An 18,806-nucleotide genomic window follows, 5' to 3' on the forward strand; every position below is an offset into this window, starting at 1 on the left:
TATTCATAATAAATATTTTAACGTCAACACTTCCGAATGGCCGAGATGCCACCTCCTTGGTGCCGACTTACTACATATGCTATGGTCTTGCCCCCTGCTTTTACCCTATTGGCGCACGATCACAGAAACACTCACGAACTGCACCAACACCCAAGTGCCAGCTACATGGGAGGTCTGTATCCTGGGGTTTTACAAATGAACCAAAGCTAACTATGTCAGTTCTAGATTTAGTGACCTAGGCCTCATAACCGCAAAACGACTGATTACAAAGAGGTGGAAACACAAAGACCCTCCAGAAATACACCCCTGGATAAAGTCCTTAGAGGTCTGGGCACAGGCTGAAAGCGCAATCCTTCATAGGGAAGAAACAGCAGGGTGGCGGAAGTATCCCATAGCGCAGCCCTGGGACGATGCCCTCAAAGCCCTTGTACACTCTAGTGCCACATTGTGCACACCCCCTGCGCAACAAGCGGGAGACACTACCTGACACATCGCTTGAGCGGCGCCGTCACGCTGCACTTGTAAGACACCTCGGCCGCAGCTGTTGGGTTGGATAATGGCCTTGCATTCCTTTTTCACATTTCATGAACATGACTCATACAATAAGATACTCTAGTGTCCACACAATGACACATAGTATAGGTACGGCAACTCGCATTCACTACGGTTATACAAACCTAGGCACGACTGAACTCGAACGGCATTCTATACACTGGCTACATATTTCCACCGACATTTGATCTTTTTTGATTTTATTAATTTTTCACTGGCTGTGGTTCAATGTTTGAAGATAGAAAAGAAAAGGGGGAAAAAAATAAAGGAAAAACAGCAGAAAAGAAAGAAAAGACAAAACGAAACAAAAGGTGACTAGTAACAGGTAGAGGTACTTATTACTCTCTTGCCCAAAAACAATTGTGCGTTATGATTTCACTGTTGAAGCTGAGGGAGCTGAGCCAATACACTGAAGACCGCAGTACAGAAAGGGCGCACATGGTAGATAACATCTCGCTCCTCGATTAGAGATGACAGTACATATGGACTGTTAATGCCCATGTTACTTTACAAATGCACGACAATTCCTGCGCAGTGAACACGTACTATGCCACAATTATGAGATAGAAATAATTGGTTTGATATAAACAGTGACATGGTATTGATGATGTTGTTATAAGTGTAATACGTACTGATGCTTATAATCTATGTAACAGAAAAGATAAAAATGTAATCAAGATATATATATTTTTTTAAATGTCTCCACGCATAAGAAAAACAAGGAATGTGCATGAGAGAGAGGGGGAGCAGGAGGTGAGTGCATGCGCAGGCTGCTCATTTTTAGGTCTTGGCTGGCGAAAACAGCGCGCATGCGCTGTCCTCGTCATACGAGAGCTTCTTGGAATCAATACAGATTCCAAAGCTCTCGGAGGCGGAGTTGAAGCCCCGCCCATCTTTTTGATTGGTTTGCGTCATCTTGCATGCAAAATACTGGCTTCTCATTGTAAAGGAGGCTTCTTAGTCCCTCCTTGTTGCCACCTTGTCTCCTTTTAGCCCCGCCCACCGGGATTGGATCTTTTACTGGTGGCAGTATTCAGGCTGTTTTTATTGCTTTTAAAAAGTGCGCTCTCGCCGTCTGTCCGTGTTGGGCCTCCCTCTGTGCGCATTAGTTCGCCTCCTGTGACTGCGAACACACATGGTTTATTAGGGCGGTGCGTGCTCCAGAGCTCATGTGTGCGCGCCGCAGGAAACAGTTGGATTTTGTGGCTTACTGGGGCCATTTGTGACTTACTTAAGCGCAATATGTTGTGTTTATGGGTAAGGCCGGTTCTCCTCTCCACCCCCCCCCCCCCCCCTGGTTCCGGATTGCTTGCGTGGGTCGCATTGCGACCCCATACGAATGCCTGCAACTTTAAATGTCTACCGTCTGAGTCCACTATTTGGTGCTGTTGACAGTGTGAGCGGGCGATAATTGGCGTCTTATTTGATCAACAGAGTGGTCTGCTTACTCGGTGCCAGGTAGAACCCTTAGCCTGTGCAACTTTTAAGGGTAATTGGCATCGTTAATCCTGGCACTGATCCACGGTTTGGGCCGATAGGGGGGCGCTAAACCTCCCGCCGTGGGTGGGGGCGGTGACTTGTAACCATTGTGTAGACTCTTGCAGGTACCGCCCATCCCGCACCCGGAGCAGCCGCAGTCCAGTGAACCCACCACAGCTGTCACACCATGCCCTTGGTCTTCCACTCTCGAGCCCTCGCGGATCTTCATTATCGTCTTGACCCCCTTACCTCACTCTGCCCATCTCCTTGTGTTTTGTTTCGTTTTACCATTAAAATGTGGTTTAACCTATACGGGAATGCCGGTTAGTTTGGATAGAAGCATTCGCCACCTTGCTCATGTCTTGCAGTGCATTTAATGTGCCTAACGAACCTAAGCTTTGTTAGTTCATATCACACCCCCTTTTAATGCCTGCTGTGATAGTGCTTTCTTAACCCCTAATGCGGTCATTGTCACAGGTTAATAATGCACTTGCTTGTGGTGGTGGCAGTAGGTCCGGGGTCTCTATGGGGCTTCTATAACGTGCCTATAATCTTGATTATTTCAGGGTATCGTTGCAAGAAGCATCTGTAATTTCATACATTCCTTTTGGTGAGGGGGGGGGGGGTAATCTAAAAGCAGTTTTCTCCCACAATTTGAAATGAATAAATAACTATTCATGCTGAACTGTCCTGCCTTTTGGAGGTTTTTGAATCAGGCGGGTGGTTTAGGGGGCCGTCTTATCGAAAGATGAATTACTTATGGAAGGGGGAATTTGTCTGCATGTAAATTACACATCTGATCGGGGGGGGGGGGGGGGGGGGGGGGGGGGGAGTCTGCATGCGTCCTGCGGTTTCCACTGCTGTAAATATTCATAGACTCTGGAAAGAACCAACAGGACTCCCTACAGATTCCACCCAGCCACGGGTTTGTTTCCTCTGCACGAGTTTTGCCCTCAATCCCAAGTTGGCTTCCCTCCCCCTGAGTGTTTCTACCTCTCAGACCCTCCCTTACCTCTCCTCCCACCCTGCCAGTTGCTTAAAATTTGTACCCCATGCTCCTGTCTCTTTGTTCCCGGGCTGAGCCGCCATGGCGCAGGGGTTCCCCTGACGCAGTGACGCCGCAGAGTGCCCTGCAGAAGCAGATGGGCCCAGAACCAGACTCTGGAGTTGCTCCGCTCACATCCAACGCTATCAACCGTCTCGGTTTTACGAGCGCTCATAAAACAAGCATTGCAAATGCAATAGGTCTCGCCTTTGGTTAAGTGAAAGCCATTTGCTTTGCTAATGGTATTGTATAGCAAAACAAATGACTAACTTAATCAAAGGCGAGACCTATTGCATTTTCAATGCTTGTTAAGCACTACACTCGTGCTTGTGGATATCGCCACAAGCATGAGTGTGTGCTTGAAATTAAGCGGAGCGACGGCTAAAGGCCCTCCTAAGCAGCGCATGCGCACTGCATAGGCGAGACCTAAAAATGAAGTTACGTGCGCAGGCAGTGCCTGTCACCCGCTTATAATAAGAACTGATAGCGTAGCACCAAGATAGTCAAGTCAAGCGCCAAGTGACTCCTTAAAACAGACTTGCATATTGTTGGCAATCTGGTCAGTGTGCAGTGCTTAATTTGTAAAACAAGTGCCAGGGCCCTCGTCTGGAGGTCACTGCAGCTTACACACCCTGTGCCCCTGCCAGCGTTGCAAATGACAGACTCAACACAACTACTGACTTTCACATATGCTCATGGTCATTGCTATTTCATGTCTGTTTTGTAAATGTGTTAAATGAAGAACATAAATAAAAATAAAAAATTTAAAAAAATAAACTACTGACTTTCACACTCCTACAAGTGTGACAATTCACAATATTCCATGCCCCCAGAGCAATAAGAATGGCTTGGGCAACAAGTATTAGTTATTTTAATGTATAGTTAATCAATAAACAACTGTTGTGCTAGTCTTGAAATTGGACAAACAGCACCACCATGTGGCAGACATCTAGAAGTGCCGGTGTTGACGAATAAGAGCCCGTGCCAAGCGCCGGAAACCACCGGCTCAAGTTAAGCACTGCCTGTGTGTGTATAGTTAGTTACAAGTGAGGAGTACCCGAAGAAGTCGCAGACCAGGATGGCACAAGGGGGGCGGGCACCGCATGCCACAGCTACTGGCGCACACGGCTGGTCCCTTCTGAGCAAACTCTGCCACTGCCCGGAAAAGATGCCAAACCCCTGAAGGCCGTGCCCTGCATGCCTGGCGGTGGTGTAAGTTACCGGCCTGGAGCACGTGGGTGGAGACTGATGTGGTATGGTGGTCAGTGAAGAGGGAGTGGACTGTGGTGCTGGAGGGAGTGTAGATGAAGGGGTGCCTCCAATGTGTGTCGGACACAGCTGTGAGTGTGGAGAAGGTGCAGGCACTTGGGAGACAGACCCCCTGTGAGAAAAGTATTTAAATGTGTGAGGGAGGAGAAGTTATGATGTAAGAGATGTCTTTATAAATGCACATTGATACCAAGGGCAGACTGTAAATGAGGTGAAAAGAGTCTGAAAGCGGTATAAGGGCGCTTCAGAGGAACTGAGGCGGGCTACTTTTAATCAAGCGCGCAGAGAGCAGACGCCAGCTGAAATACACAGTACACTCAGGGCAGATACCTGGGGAGATAAACAGTACAGACACCTAAATTGTAACAGGAAACCTATTGAGATACACAGTAGTCAGGGCAGACTCCTTCAGTGGATCCAGACACCTGAAGAGATATGCAAGTACAGACAGAAAAAACACCTGGAGTGGACCCAGGCACTCGCTCACATACTCAGGGCAGACTCCTTCAGTGGAATCAGACATCCAATAAAATACACGGTACAGGCAGGACAGACACCTAGAGTAGAGCCAGAGGCCAGCCCACATACACAATAAACTCATGACCGACATATTCAGTGGAACCACACCTTAAGAGATACACAGTACACATAGGACACAGAGTACAACCAGACATCTGAAGAGATACATAATACAGACAGGACACCTAGAGTGGACCCAGACAGTTGTTGGGGATACACAGTGCACTCAGGGCAGACTCCTTCAGTGGATGCAGACTCCTGAAGAGATACACGTGTACAGATAGAACAGACACCTAGAGTGGACCCAGGCACTTGCTCACCGGCACAGTGCGCTCGGGGCACACTCCTTCGGTGGATGCAAAAACCTGAAGAGATACACAGGTACAGACAGAACAGACACCTAGAGTAGACCCAGACAGCTGTTGAGATACACAATACACTCGGGGCAGACTCCTTCAGTGGGTGCAGACACCTGAAGAGATGCACAGGTACAGACAGAACAGACACCTAGAGTGGACTCGGGCACCTGCTCACGTACACAATGCACTCGGGGCAGACACATTCCTATTCTGTGTTAAGACCTCTTCAGGGCAAACCCCCGCACCCCTAGATTTCCCCATTTACAAACTAAAAAGGCAAAATACACCCCAGAGCCTAACCAGAGTGCGTTTAAGAGACGGCCTAATCTGCCTTGTGGTTTCAATTGTGTTTGGAAAGCATATGTAGCACTCGTTTTTGGCTAGAAAAAGTGATAAGTGTGCACAAGCAGTATTTTTAGTGGCTTTAGAGTGGGGCCTGACCTGCAGGGTTGACCAGGAACTGCAAAGTTTGGATTGAGTATGTCTGTGTCCAAGGAGATTCTGACTACAGAAGATCTGCACACCAGTTTGTGCTTAAAGGTCACTTTATATAACTTCTTACTGGTAGTTGCATCTGCACCCTGATTGGCTCCTCGGACTAGGGTTGGACTTGGGGCTTAGGGTTTGAGATCAGATTGGTTGGTCGGGCCAGGTCTCCCATTGGTACTAGGATTTAAGGCTAGGGTTCCCATTGGTACTAGGATTTAAGGCTAGGGTTCCCATTGGCCAGAGGTCACCTGACCTAGGGCTATTTATCCGTAGGGCTCAGGGCACATGCTCCACAAAGTCCTCAGGTGGCTCCCCATCAGCACCAGGAAGACAGTGATGCAGGCCTCATCACCAGCCGACTGGACTAAAGCAACGCACTCTATGCAGGCACCACCACCGAGCTCATGAAGACTCCAGACGATTCAGAACGCAGCAGCCAGACTAACCACCAAGCTGGCTAAGAGGACCCACATCACCCAGTGCCTGAAGGACCTCTACTGGCTCCCCATCCAGAAGAGATGTCATTTCAGGCTCCTGACCCATGCCTGCAAAGCCCTCCATGCCCAAGGACCCACCTACATGAACCACCGCATGCAATTCCACTGACCAACCAGGAATCTCTGCTCCACACACCTCGCACAGATACCACATATCCACCGCTGCCACTCGGAGGGAGGGGAGGGGGGAGGGGTGATGGGGGAGGGGGGGAACGATCCTTCTCCAACCGCGCCACCAAAGTCTGGAACGCCCTCTACCTTTACCTCTGTACCGCACCCTCACTGACCCTCTTCAGGAAGAGACTCAAGACCTGGCTCTTCGACTGATGCCTGCAGCCCAGCTCCTGGATACATTCTAGCGTGATAAGCTGTGCTATAAAAGCACTACTTGATTGATTGGTAGGTTGGTTGAGGGTGTCTCAGCCCGGGTGTCGAGGACAAGGTCCTAGAAGACAAGGGCAGTTGCCTGTTCAGGCTGGATCGGGCCTAGGGCCAGAGATGCTTCCTGTTTTTCCACTTGCCAATAACCCCTTTAACCCCTTGTGTGCCACGCCCTTTCCCCGCCCTGTGCCGGCCGTTGCATTAGCGGGCGGGGTTTATGACGAGCTGGACTCGTCATGGGCACAGCGCAACCGCGGCCCATGACGAGTTCAGCTCGTCATGGGCACAGAAGGGGTTAAGCCATCCACATCCTCAAACACATTGACACACTATCAGCAAATGCACACAACAATGCACACTACTCCTAACCAACAACCCTTATCCACACTTCAATGTCGCAACAACCATTACAAAACCCCACAAGCCACATCTATTCACCCTTCTACCCCCAACTGCCACCTAATGGCACCTTCACTCTCACACACACCACCACTCTATCTTATACCACTATCAAATCCACGCATCAACACAAACCCACATTATACATAGCCCTAATCTCTCCAAACACACACTTCCTGTTCATACAAAACAGCAGTTCTACCCTCTGCTCACTCCTAACAGACCCCTTTCCACCACCACCAAACCTATACTTAACCCTCTCTCATATCAAATATCAACACCCTCCGCCTCTTTCTACCAAAAACAAAACAAAAAAATCCTTAGACTCCACCACACATATGACCTCTTCCTGCTACCAAATCTAACACAAACACTCCTAAACTCTGTCCATCCCCTCACACACACCACATGCACTCTCCTCCAATGAACATCAGCCCTTGACCACTCAACATCCACTCACCAACAGTACTTTACATTCAAACCCTTCTCAGGAAACCACTACATCAATATCTCATCTCACTACTACACACCAGCACAACAAAATCTCACACACAACTTCATACTATATTCCGTCACATAATAGAAAAACACCCACTCCCACCCTCATGACTACACATATACAGATCCTAAACCAACTTTACTCCCAAATCTTCTATCTTCACCAACACCTACCACAAATACCCCAACACAACACTCATTCACCCGCCCTCATCCGTTGCACAATTTAGAGCTTCAAAACAGGATGTACATGCTCCAGCACCACCCCTAACCCAGACAGCTTCCACCCTAAACAGATGCAAACAAAACAAACATGCCAGTCTTCACAATTTTGCATCTCTAGGTCTATTACACAACAAGGCTACTCTACAAAAACAACAGCTCACCAACTCACTCTCAACCACCATCTCCACCACCTACACACGAAGACCCATAAAATGCCTTCTAAACCTGCTAGACCAGGATTACGGTATAGACAAACATTATGGCCACATTCATACAGCTAATAACACTAATAGTACATCTGCTACAAGTTCCAAGAATACTGCGCACTCTTCTAGAAAACAAAGTCACACCACCCCCAAACACAATCTCTAGACTGACAACTAATAAATACTCGATCACTCTCTAAAAACAAGCATTACATCTACGACCCACTCACTGACACAACCCGACTTACTCTTCATAACTGAATCATGGTTAGAGATGGCATGGCTCCAGTGTTGCATGAAGCGGTTCCTCCAGGCTGTCAAACTATCACACAAAATTGTACAGGCAAAAGAGGAGGCGGCCTAGCGGTTATATTCAAGGAAGCAATAAATCTCACCAAAGCGGATGACGTTTCCATACAAGGCTGTGAAACCCTCATGAATAGATGCAACCCCGCACCCAAGTTCCTCCTGTAACTTCCTCCTTCTTTACAGACCACCACTTAGCGATGCAACATTCCCAGACATACTTCTAGACACAGTTTCAAACATTAGGGCACTACACTCCAACCTATGCATCCTTGGTGCCTAAACATATGGTTTGACGAACCCAATATGCTGCATACTTGACCCATTATCACTGGCCTTGACACACTGAACCTACATCAGATTGTCCACAAACCCACACACATCACTGGACACATCCTAGATGTCATTTGTGCAAATCCAGAACTAGTTACCTTTCAAAGGATTACTCCAGTGACATTGCCAGACCACCATCTGGTAGCTTCCGACACAAAACACCACAAATCAATATACCTAAAGTCACCTTTTGTTCCTCCACCTTTGAAACTCAGCTAAAATCCAACGCAGATCTTGTCACAATAAATTCAGTTCAATTACTTTGAGGTGGCTCCAAGAAGTGTTCGTATGCTAATACCACAAAGAACAACAAAACAGGACAAACAAGCATTTACAATGCAACAGGTCTCGCATTTATGAGAGTTTGAGGTAACGACATTGTAAATGACAATGCGTTCGATTTATGTGTTGTTTTTAAAACAGATAAATAAAATGCATTTTCATTTACATTGCCAATAGCTTAGTCATAGAAGCACGCAAACGAGAGTGGCAAAAAAGCCAATGAACAGTAAGGAATGGCCAGGCTCTAAGTTCACTATAACTTATTGGTATGCCCAAAAGACCCTTTACCCCTACAGATAGCTAAGAGCTCTCTGTTTTGTGAGATTTTAAAAACAAAAATGATAGAAGCCCAAAGGTTAAGAGGGACAAAGTATAGGAATTAAACAAGACAGAAAATGGGAAAATAGGCATAACAATGAAGTAGAGCTGAGGAAGAAAAAGGCATTGACAGTCAAAAGTGTATATGTAAGCAAGCAAAAGAAACATGGGCAGAAGTGTTAGTGAACGAGAACCCTGCACAAATTAACATCAATGGGACGTTTGAAAAAGGTCTAAATCTGTATTTGTACCTTCTTGTTTTCATAATGCTTGCTGTCACCACATAGTTGCCGCTTCAGGGCACTCTGCAGCAAGCGATGCTATTATTTTGCTGAACGCTACACATTTTATCTGCTTCCGACTTGTTAAATGCAGAGGCTAAATATATTGAGCTTCGCGCTGTTGGCTTTATCACGGTGCGGGTTGCTCGGTTACATTGTGTGCCCTAGTGTATGTTTTACATGTGTAAATGTAGCACACCACCACGTTCGCAAAGGCATTTTTGTGCAAATGTATATTATTTAAGCAAGTGAGTAAGCACATTAGGAAACTTATTAAAAAAATAGATTATGGAAATGAATGCTCGTCTGCTTGCATAGCAGTGGTGGGCGTCAGTTGGTTTGATTGTAAACATCCCAATGATTCCACATAATGTACTATATTTAAATAAGCATTTCCATGCAAGCGCACAAATTTCTTCAACGAGTATGGACACGCTTCACATTTACTGAGGGCTGATAAAAAGCAGTCGCGCTCGGCATGCCAGACCACTTACGTTTTTTCGTGGGTGGAGGGCAGCACGGAGGGTATTTAACATGCACAATGGCAGGAGGCCATTCAGGCAGTCTGTTTACCGAGCGTGCGCAGAAGCAGCATATATCATTTAGGAACCGATCATGGTGTCCAGAGATCCACTATCCAAGTCATCAATGGGGCAGCGTTACTAGGCTCGTGGCTCTTTCTAAAATTTGGCGCCTATCACACAATTCTCTGCAAGAAGCACGGGGTCTTGACGTCCGCAGCTGTGGGCGTGGGAGAGGTGGGGCTCGTGCACAATCCATTTAAACATAAACTGTAAGTATCCATATTTTAAAAGCATTTGCTCAACAAAAATAAAAAGAAACCTATTACAATCTAGTGGACAGAAAAGTAATTAAAAAACAATTAACCAACATGGGTCCGTTTAAAAATAAAGAAACTGTTTCAATACGAAAAAAATATGCATACATTACAAGAGCAAGACGTGAAGGCGGACTTTCATTGCATACAAATTGAAACACGTTGCTGCTGGAAACTGCCTGCAAACGAACTCCCACCTGGTGAATGAATGCGAATGGCAAAATCACGTGCATCAGAACACAAGCCGAAGCAGGAAACAAACGAGTGGTGCGCGTGCGCCACAGCGAGACGTGGTTTCAATGATCGCGCCCGTGTCTGGGCACGATAATTGAAACCACATGGCAGCGGTGCGCATAATAAACACCAATAGGCCATGGGCGGAGCAATGCGCCCGCCTTTGGCCAATTGCGTGCTGTCTTTAATAAAAAGACGCACGCAAAGGCCAATAGCGTGGGCCAAAAGGAAAAGCACACACACGAGCGTGTGCGATTCATAGGTCCGTTTTCAAACCCCCTACATGAGGTCTCTTGCTGCGCGAGCAGTGCTGTGCACTTCAACGCTAGGCGCGAGACCCCAAAAACCAGCACCTTGGAGGAATGCAGAACTAACAAGCATTTGCAATGCAATAGATCTTGCATTTACTCAAGTTTAAGCTATTGGCATTGTAAATGGCAATGTGTTTTATTTATGTTTCAAAAACCAAAACATAAAAGGCATTGTCATTTACAATGCCAACAGCTCAAACTCACATAAATGTGAGACCTGTTGCATTGCAAATGCTAGTTCATGTATTCGCCACTTACGACCTTCCAACACAATATTTCAAGTTCAAACCAAAACCTAAAAATCACCTCCTTCAGGTATAAACCCCCTGCCGAAAATGAGAAGGGGCGCCGCATGCTGGACAGACAGACAGACAGCCATCAGAAGTCAATGCTTCAAGCTGGCAGGTCCTGGGTGCCTGGCACAGACTGCACGTGCTGGGGGTGGGGGGGGGGGTCTCTTTCTGCGGCCGTTTAATTTCAATGAGAGAGCTCGGGTACTTCTCGGTGTGAATGAGGTTCCGCTGCAAGACACTCAGCAAGACCCTCTGTCTCCTCCAGTTCAAACGTCATCACAGGAGCACACTGTGTACCAAGGTGTCTTCTCACTAGATATAATGTCCCCTGTATAATGGCACATAAAGCGGATATTCATTCTAGTACCTGATGGTTTAGAGCTGGCCTTTTCCAAACAACACATTGTGGTAGGCTAGTGTTTGTATTTCAATAACAGTTCAGGCTCCTGACCAGGCTTCGAAGCGCGTTGGCAGACCAGTAGCGCACTGGAGTGCACGCTATAGTAGGAAATCGCACCTGGTTGGCAGTGCGCTGCTTTCATTCGCAGGGGGCAACGCAGAAGAGAAATGCAGACACCACGGAAGATGTGAATCAGCGCTCTGGCAGACAGCCCGTGCCCATGATCCAAATGGGTTACATCAAACGTACGCACCCCCTGCACTGACAGTTGTTCCTGTAGTCTCATCGTTACTACAACTCCTTTGCAAATTCACTCCAAGCAAGAGCACAGAGATGGCCAATGCAGGAAAACCCAAGAGTGTCTGAACCGAACGTACACAAAGAAATTGCTCAGGGTATATTTCAGACAACATAAACTCGCATTCACAACAGAAGTTAAGAACCCCTAATGTCACCGAAGTGATTTACAAAAAAGTAACTCCTGCAATAAACAAAACAAAATATTCTGGCAGTGGACAGGGCATTCTGGGGAAGCCGGCAGAAAAGATCCTGGCATTCATTTTGACTAGGGAAAAAAGCATTGAAAATGCAATAGGTCTCGCCTTTTATTAAGTTAAAGCCATTTGCTTTGCTAATAGTATTGTATAGCAAAGCAAATGGCTTTAACTTAATGAAAGGCGAGACCGATTGCATTTTTAATGCTGGTTTCTTTTAAGGACGAGAATATGGGAGGTGAGCAGAGGGATGAAAATTAATCTGTGCAAGATACCCCCGAAATAGCTGTCAAGATGTGCATCACTGGCAGGCCCATTCGGGAGGAAACTCGTGCTAGTGACGGGAGGAAACAACTCCGTGGCAGCTTGTGTGTGGTTTAGACAGATGTTTTCATTATTCTTTTTTTGAGCAGCAGACACTTAAATGGCAGTATCCATGCTCGTGTGTCAAAACGGAGGACAAGGAGAGAAGCAAACTCCTCTGCTTCAACCCAAATCAAGAGAAGCGCCCACACAACCCGTGTATTTCTGTTCCAACGCGCAGCCGTACGCGGTGGGCACCGCCAGAGCCACTTGACTAACTAGAAACCATAACTATCATTTGCCAGGTGCGCAGCAAGTTAACAGGAGCTTGATTTTCCATGAATAGTTTTAATGAACCGACACCTTCACTGCCCAAAACCAGTCTGAGAGACAAGCAAATTAGATTTGAAGCGCCTTGGCCTCCCTACGTTAAACTGTACAATGAGGTCCAAATGAGTGGGTGACAAAAGCTTTAATAGGTTAGCAATTGAACCGGAAAAAAAGTTTAATTTGAAACACGAACGCTGCGTAAGACAAAAAGGGAGCGGATTTGTCACTGATATTTTATTACAGCAAGTTTGAAAAAGACGGAATCACGTTTCACTCTTCGTGAACTGCAGGCACTATCTTAGGTAGGCAATTTGTTGGTGTACAAATGCCGTTGAACACATAGTACTTACTATAAGTCCCCAGGCGCACCCGCCTGAATGTTTACTTGAATGCACAGCAGTTATTTACTGAAACAGCAGCCTTCCATTACTACAGCAGCCTCGCAATCATCTTAGAACAAGCGCTCAACATCTGTTTTCACTCAGCCACTTGTCAGGGCTCAGTGAAAAAAGATGTCCCAGACAAAGATAAGAAAATGCTTTGCGACAGCCACAAAGCAGACGAGACAATCCGGATGGGCCAGACAGAAAGGCGAAAGGGCAGCGGCTACTAAACCCCATTTCCAATGGCAGGCCACCATTTAGCATAAACAATGACGCAAGCTAATGGAAATACGGGGTGGGGCTTCAAGCCCCCTTCTGAAATATGCTCTCTCACAAAATCACTTGCCGAGCGAGCAGCGCTTTGCCCTGCAACGCCAGGCGAGACCTAAAAAGGATTAAACAACAAATTTCAAAGATGCAACACACCTGGCTCAAACAAATAGTAATCAAGACAATCAAAAAAGCTAAACAAAGGTACGATTCAGGCAGAATTCATAACACTAAGTATGCAAATAAAGACTTTTATAAAATTCTCACAAAATTCCGTAAACCTAAATGCATAGAAGGAACTCATTCCATGATTTAAGAATTTACTAACGAACTGGCAAGTCATTACACAGCCAAAGCAGACAGGTTAGACTCCTATTTAAAACAAAGGAAAACCACCAGCACTGACCTATTTTCAACAATCCCCTCCAAGGGTAGGCTACCCCGGCCTCTGCATTCCTTCAAACAACTATCACAAAGTTGAATTTATGGATCTGGTCAAAGCAAGATGGCCAGCCAGATGCTCTACAGACCTTTGTCCACCACAAGCTTCATGAACATTCTTTTAACTACCTCTGCTGCCATGCTGGTCAGAACAAGCAGCACTAGTTCTTTAACTACAGGAGTCTTTCCAGAAGACAAAGGCACAAATTATTAAAGAAAACAAACCTGGTCTTGCATGACCCAAACTACAGACCGATTACAAATGGACCTTTCCTCTGCAAAACTGAAAGAGCAGCATTCGCCCAGATGACAATTCATTGAAGATAATTCCATACTTTCAGACTTACAAACAGGATTCCGTCCAGGAAGAGGTACAGAATCTGCCCTCATCGCCATCTGGGATGAACTTAAGAACACAGTAAACCAGAACGGGAATACTGCACTATTTCTCTTGGGCGTCTCAGCAGCCTCTGGCACAGTTGAACATGACACTAATACAAAGACTCAACGAAGCCCGCATAGAGGGGGTTGCTCTCGACTGGATCACGTCCTGCCTTCAAAACAAAGCAAATGTCATTCATGCTTCTCCGTTCTCATCAACACCATACTCCACAAAAGCAGGAGTCCATCACGGCTCTATCATCTGACCCATGCTTTTCAACATTTACATGAAGTTATTACTGGCACTGATCAATCAATTTCACCTCACGACCTATAACTATGCAGATGAGTCTCAAGATCTCGTTAAACTGGAATCCCCCAAAGACATCGGAAACTCAAACATCTTCAGTTGCCTCAGAGGCGTTGAACAGCGGCTGACGTGGAGCCATCTCGCACTGAATGCTTCCAAAGCAGAAATATTGACACGTGGTGAATTGAAAAATGATGACACGCTCTGTACCTGCCCTGACGACCTGGGACCACCTCCTAAAGTATCTAAGGAAGTATGAAACCCTGGAACTACCATGGACTCCAAGCTGTCGATCAATGGCCAAGTGTACAAATTAGCAGGATCAAGCTTCATCACCATGAAAACTCTGCGACGCATCTTCCCTCAACTGGGATTTCCACACAAGGCCCAGGCTACCATCTCTCTTGTATTGTCTAAGCATGGTTACGCCAACGGCCTCCACCACGGATCATATTTATCAACTATGAAAAGACTACAACGGATTCAGAACTCTGCTGCCAGATTGCTCTTACACATAAAGCCACAAGCCCACCTATCCCCTGCCGTCAGGGCCCGGCATTGGTTACCGGTTGCCAGAAGATCGACCTTCAAGCTGCTTTGTGTCATCCTCAAAGCAATCCATGGAGCAGCACCGCTGTTCATCAGAAATAAAACCACCAAATGCATACACCAAAGGAACCGTCTCTCCAGATTGCCACCGCACCTTGAAAACCAGGCATACTAGAAAAAAAAAAAACAGGTGGCACATCTTTCACTGTTCAAGCTGCCAAACTATGGAATTCATTACTCCCAAACACGAGAGCCACGGATACCGGTCTTATCTTCAGAAGACTACGTAGGAGTTGGCTCTTTCCTACAGGACCTCCACACGCAAATCATATGTACAGCATATCCCTGTGTGTGTAAACAGGTATCATTTGATTATATGTATGTATTTAGATATGTGCATTTATTTGTACAAATATATATACTATTTATGGTTTAAGAATATATGGATATTCTTTAGGTCTGCTTAACAAGTGTATATATAACTTATGGTAAAAAATATATATATATTTTTATACATCATTTTATGCTTAACATGTATATAGGTCACTTCATAGTTTTCATATAAGCTATTTGATTAGATGCTTATGGGTCTCTGTTTATTTTATGTATCTATTACAATATGCACGTATGATCATAACTATAAGGGTTTCACTTTTGACATATTGAGGAAAACAAACATTTAAAAAAATATATATATTATATATATATATATATATATATATATATACACACACAAATGAAATAGCTTTTACGTACAGCAACACCTGAAAGTCTGAATTATTAACAATCCATCCACACTTGCACGTAGGTAATTTTTACACAATTTTATATTGCTATTATTTTCCTTATATGTGAAAACATTCTATGTAGTTATGTAACTATATATTTATTACTTTACTCCTAATGTAGAAAGAATGGAAAAAAACTTCAACTCCATCCAATGCCCTACTGTCTCATCCTACACCTCTCAATATGTCCTCTACCTCCACTCTCCGACTCATCCCAAACCTCTCTCTACTGCCATGACCTCCCATGTATCCTTTCTAGACTCTTCCCTCCTCTATCCCTCCTTTATGCTAATTCCATCAAACTAACAGACTCACATGTCCACTGCTTCAATGAACAACTTATATTTCCCTAGACCGACCCACCACTGATCCTTTGGGTTCCAGAGTAGCTGCACAGTACACTCAGGGAAGACACATGCAGTGGAAGCAGACAGCTGAAGAGATGCACAGGACAGACAGAATAGACGCCTAGACTGGAGCCAGGCACCCGCTCAGATACACAGGACACTCAGGAAAGACACATGCAGTGGAAGCAGACAGCTGAAGAGATGCACAGTACAGACAGAACAGACGCCTAGAGTGAACCCAGGCACCCGATCAGATACACAGGACACTCAGGGAAGACACATGCAGTGGAAGCAGACAGCTGAAGAGATGCACAGAACAGACGCCTAGAGTGAACCCAGGCACCCGCTCAGATACACAGGACACTCAGGGAAGACACATGCAGTGGAAGCAGACAGCTGAAGAGATGCACAGGACAGACAGAACAGACGCCTAGAGTGAACCCAGGCACCCGCTCAGATACACAGGACACTCAGGGAAGACACATGCAGTGTAAGCAGACTGCTGAAGAGATGCACAGAACAGACAGAATAGACACCTAGAGTAAACCCAGGCACTGGCTCAGATACACAGGATACTCAGGGAAGACACATGCCGTGGAAGCAGACAGTTGAAGAGATGCACAGTACAGACAGAATAGACGCCGAGAGTGGAGCCGAAGACTGCTCTTTCAATTCAAAGAACGCAGCGCCCAGTGCAAATTGTACGTTGCAGAGAAAAGACCCTCGGTCCTAGGGTGGATGGACCAAGGAGAATTGGGAATGCAACTGAATCCGGGAGGAGACACCCAAGTGTTAGTAACGTTGGAAGGAAAATGGTCTAAGGCAGCGGGACTGCGAAGCGATAACCCGAAAATATTTGGTGACAAGATAAGGAAATTGGGAAAATTTACCCACAAAATTGTGCTCAAGGAGAATGCCCACCCTGTGACACACAAAGTGAGAAACATACCGATCGCAGTGAGAGGCAGTGCAACGGGAGCTACACCGACTGGAGGAAGAAGGAATTATTGAACACATCGACAGCACGGAATGGTTGGCACCATTGGTGGTGGCCATGAAACAGACAGGCAAGGTGCGATTATGTGTGGATCTCAGAGAACTCAATAAATGTATTGTGGTGGAGAAGTTCCCGCTACCATGCATAGAGGAAATGCTGGCACGAACAAAATGAGTGAAATGGTTCTCCACAATCGATCTAAAGTCGGCGTATCACCAGGTAGTCCTGCACCCCACGAGCAAGAAACTGACGTCATTCATAACTCCATTTGGGTGCTATCAATTCTGCCGCATGCCCTTTGGTCTGGCATCGGCAGCAGCAGTTTTTCAAAAACTAATGGCCCGTCTGTTCAGAGACATAGGAGTACAATACTTCCAAGACGACATCCTAGTGATGGGGAAGGAACAAGAAGACCACGACGAGAAGCTGGTTGTGGTACTTAGGATCCTGGAGGAAAACGGACTAACAGTAGAGTGGGAGAAGTGCCATTTTGGCAGGTCATCAGTCACCTACCTAGGGCATGAAATCGGAGAAAAGGGAATAACACCAAAAAAGGGAACGCGACAGCCATCTGCGATGCTCCTCCGCCCACCACCAAGGAAGTAGTAAGATCCTTCCTAGGGATGGCGGAATACTACAGTAAGTTCGTCCAGCACTTTGCCACGAAAACGCACCACATGAGGCAGCTCACGAGGGAGAAAACAGCTTTTGCATGGACGGACGACACGCAAGAATAGTTTGACAAAGTTAAACGAGAAATCAGCCAGGCTATCCCGCTACATGGGTACGATCCCCTAGGAAAATCGATATTGATGACAGACGCCAGCGAAAAGGGGTTAGGAGCAGTGCTCATGCAAGAGAGACAAGACGGCAAGAAGGAGACGATCAGCTTGCGTCCAGGTCACTAACGAATTCAGAACAAAAGTTCAGCGTGATAGAGAAAGATGTTGGCCGTAGTATGGGCCATGGGGAAGTATCGCCAGTTCCTGTGGGGCACGAGATTCCTGCTGAAAACGGACCACAAACCATTAGTGAAAGTACTAACGTCAAGCGGACATGCCAGCACGACACCCCGCATAGCGAAGATGACACTGAAACTCTTGGAATATCATTATGATGTGGAATACATACCAGGCTCAAGAGACAAGATAGCAGATTATCTCAGCAGAGCATCAGCAATGGAAAGTGCCACCAACGTCACAGAAGATGATGATGTGATGGTAGCCTTGACAGAAGATCTGGAACGGGCAATAAGCAGGCGAGAATGGAAGGATGCGTATGAAGCAGATAGAGACCTGGAAGAAATCAAGAAATGCATGGTTCAAGGGTGGCCCGATAGGAAACAACAGACGCCTCAACTTCGACAATTCTACGAGGTCAGGGACAAGTTGTCAGTAAGAAATGGAGTGTTTGTATACCGAGGAAACAGAGTGGTCCCACCAGCGAATGTAATACCATATCTTTTGACTATAATACATGAAGGACACCTGGGAATCGTGAAGACTAAAGCAAGAACCAAAGAAACGTATTGGTGGCCAGGAATGGATCTACAGGTGGAGAGACATGTAAGAGATTGTGCGCAATGCCAAGGAGCTGACAAAATCCTGAAACCAATGAGACCTGCTCTAGGAAGGTTCACAAACCCCAGTAAGCCCGGGAAGAAGTGGCAGTGGACATCTTGGGGCCAGTACTTGACAAC

General features: G+C 46.1%; 1 protein-coding gene across 6 annotated transcripts in view; it reads right to left on the reverse strand.

Moving 5' to 3' along the window:
* PLXNB3 (plexin B3) overlaps positions 1 to 18,806 on the reverse strand; it is a 394,300-nt gene that overhangs the window by 301,186 nt on the left and 74,308 nt on the right. Inside the window, exon 2 of one of the 6 annotated variants that reach the window (XM_085629790.1) lies at positions 18,239 to 18,402. The exons of 4 other annotated variants lie outside the window; for them this stretch is intronic. The gene's annotated coding sequence lies outside the window, so the exon portion shown is untranslated. Of the gene's footprint in view, positions 1 to 18,238; positions 18,403 to 18,806 lie in introns of those variants that run through there. One more of the 6 variants, XM_085629787.1, reaches the window with a different exon arrangement.

This window comes from Triturus cristatus, chromosome 10, assembly GCF_964204655.1.
Source record: "Triturus cristatus chromosome 10, aTriCri1.1, whole genome shotgun sequence".
Classification (NCBI taxonomy): Eukaryota; Metazoa; Chordata; class Amphibia; order Caudata; family Salamandridae; genus Triturus; species Triturus cristatus.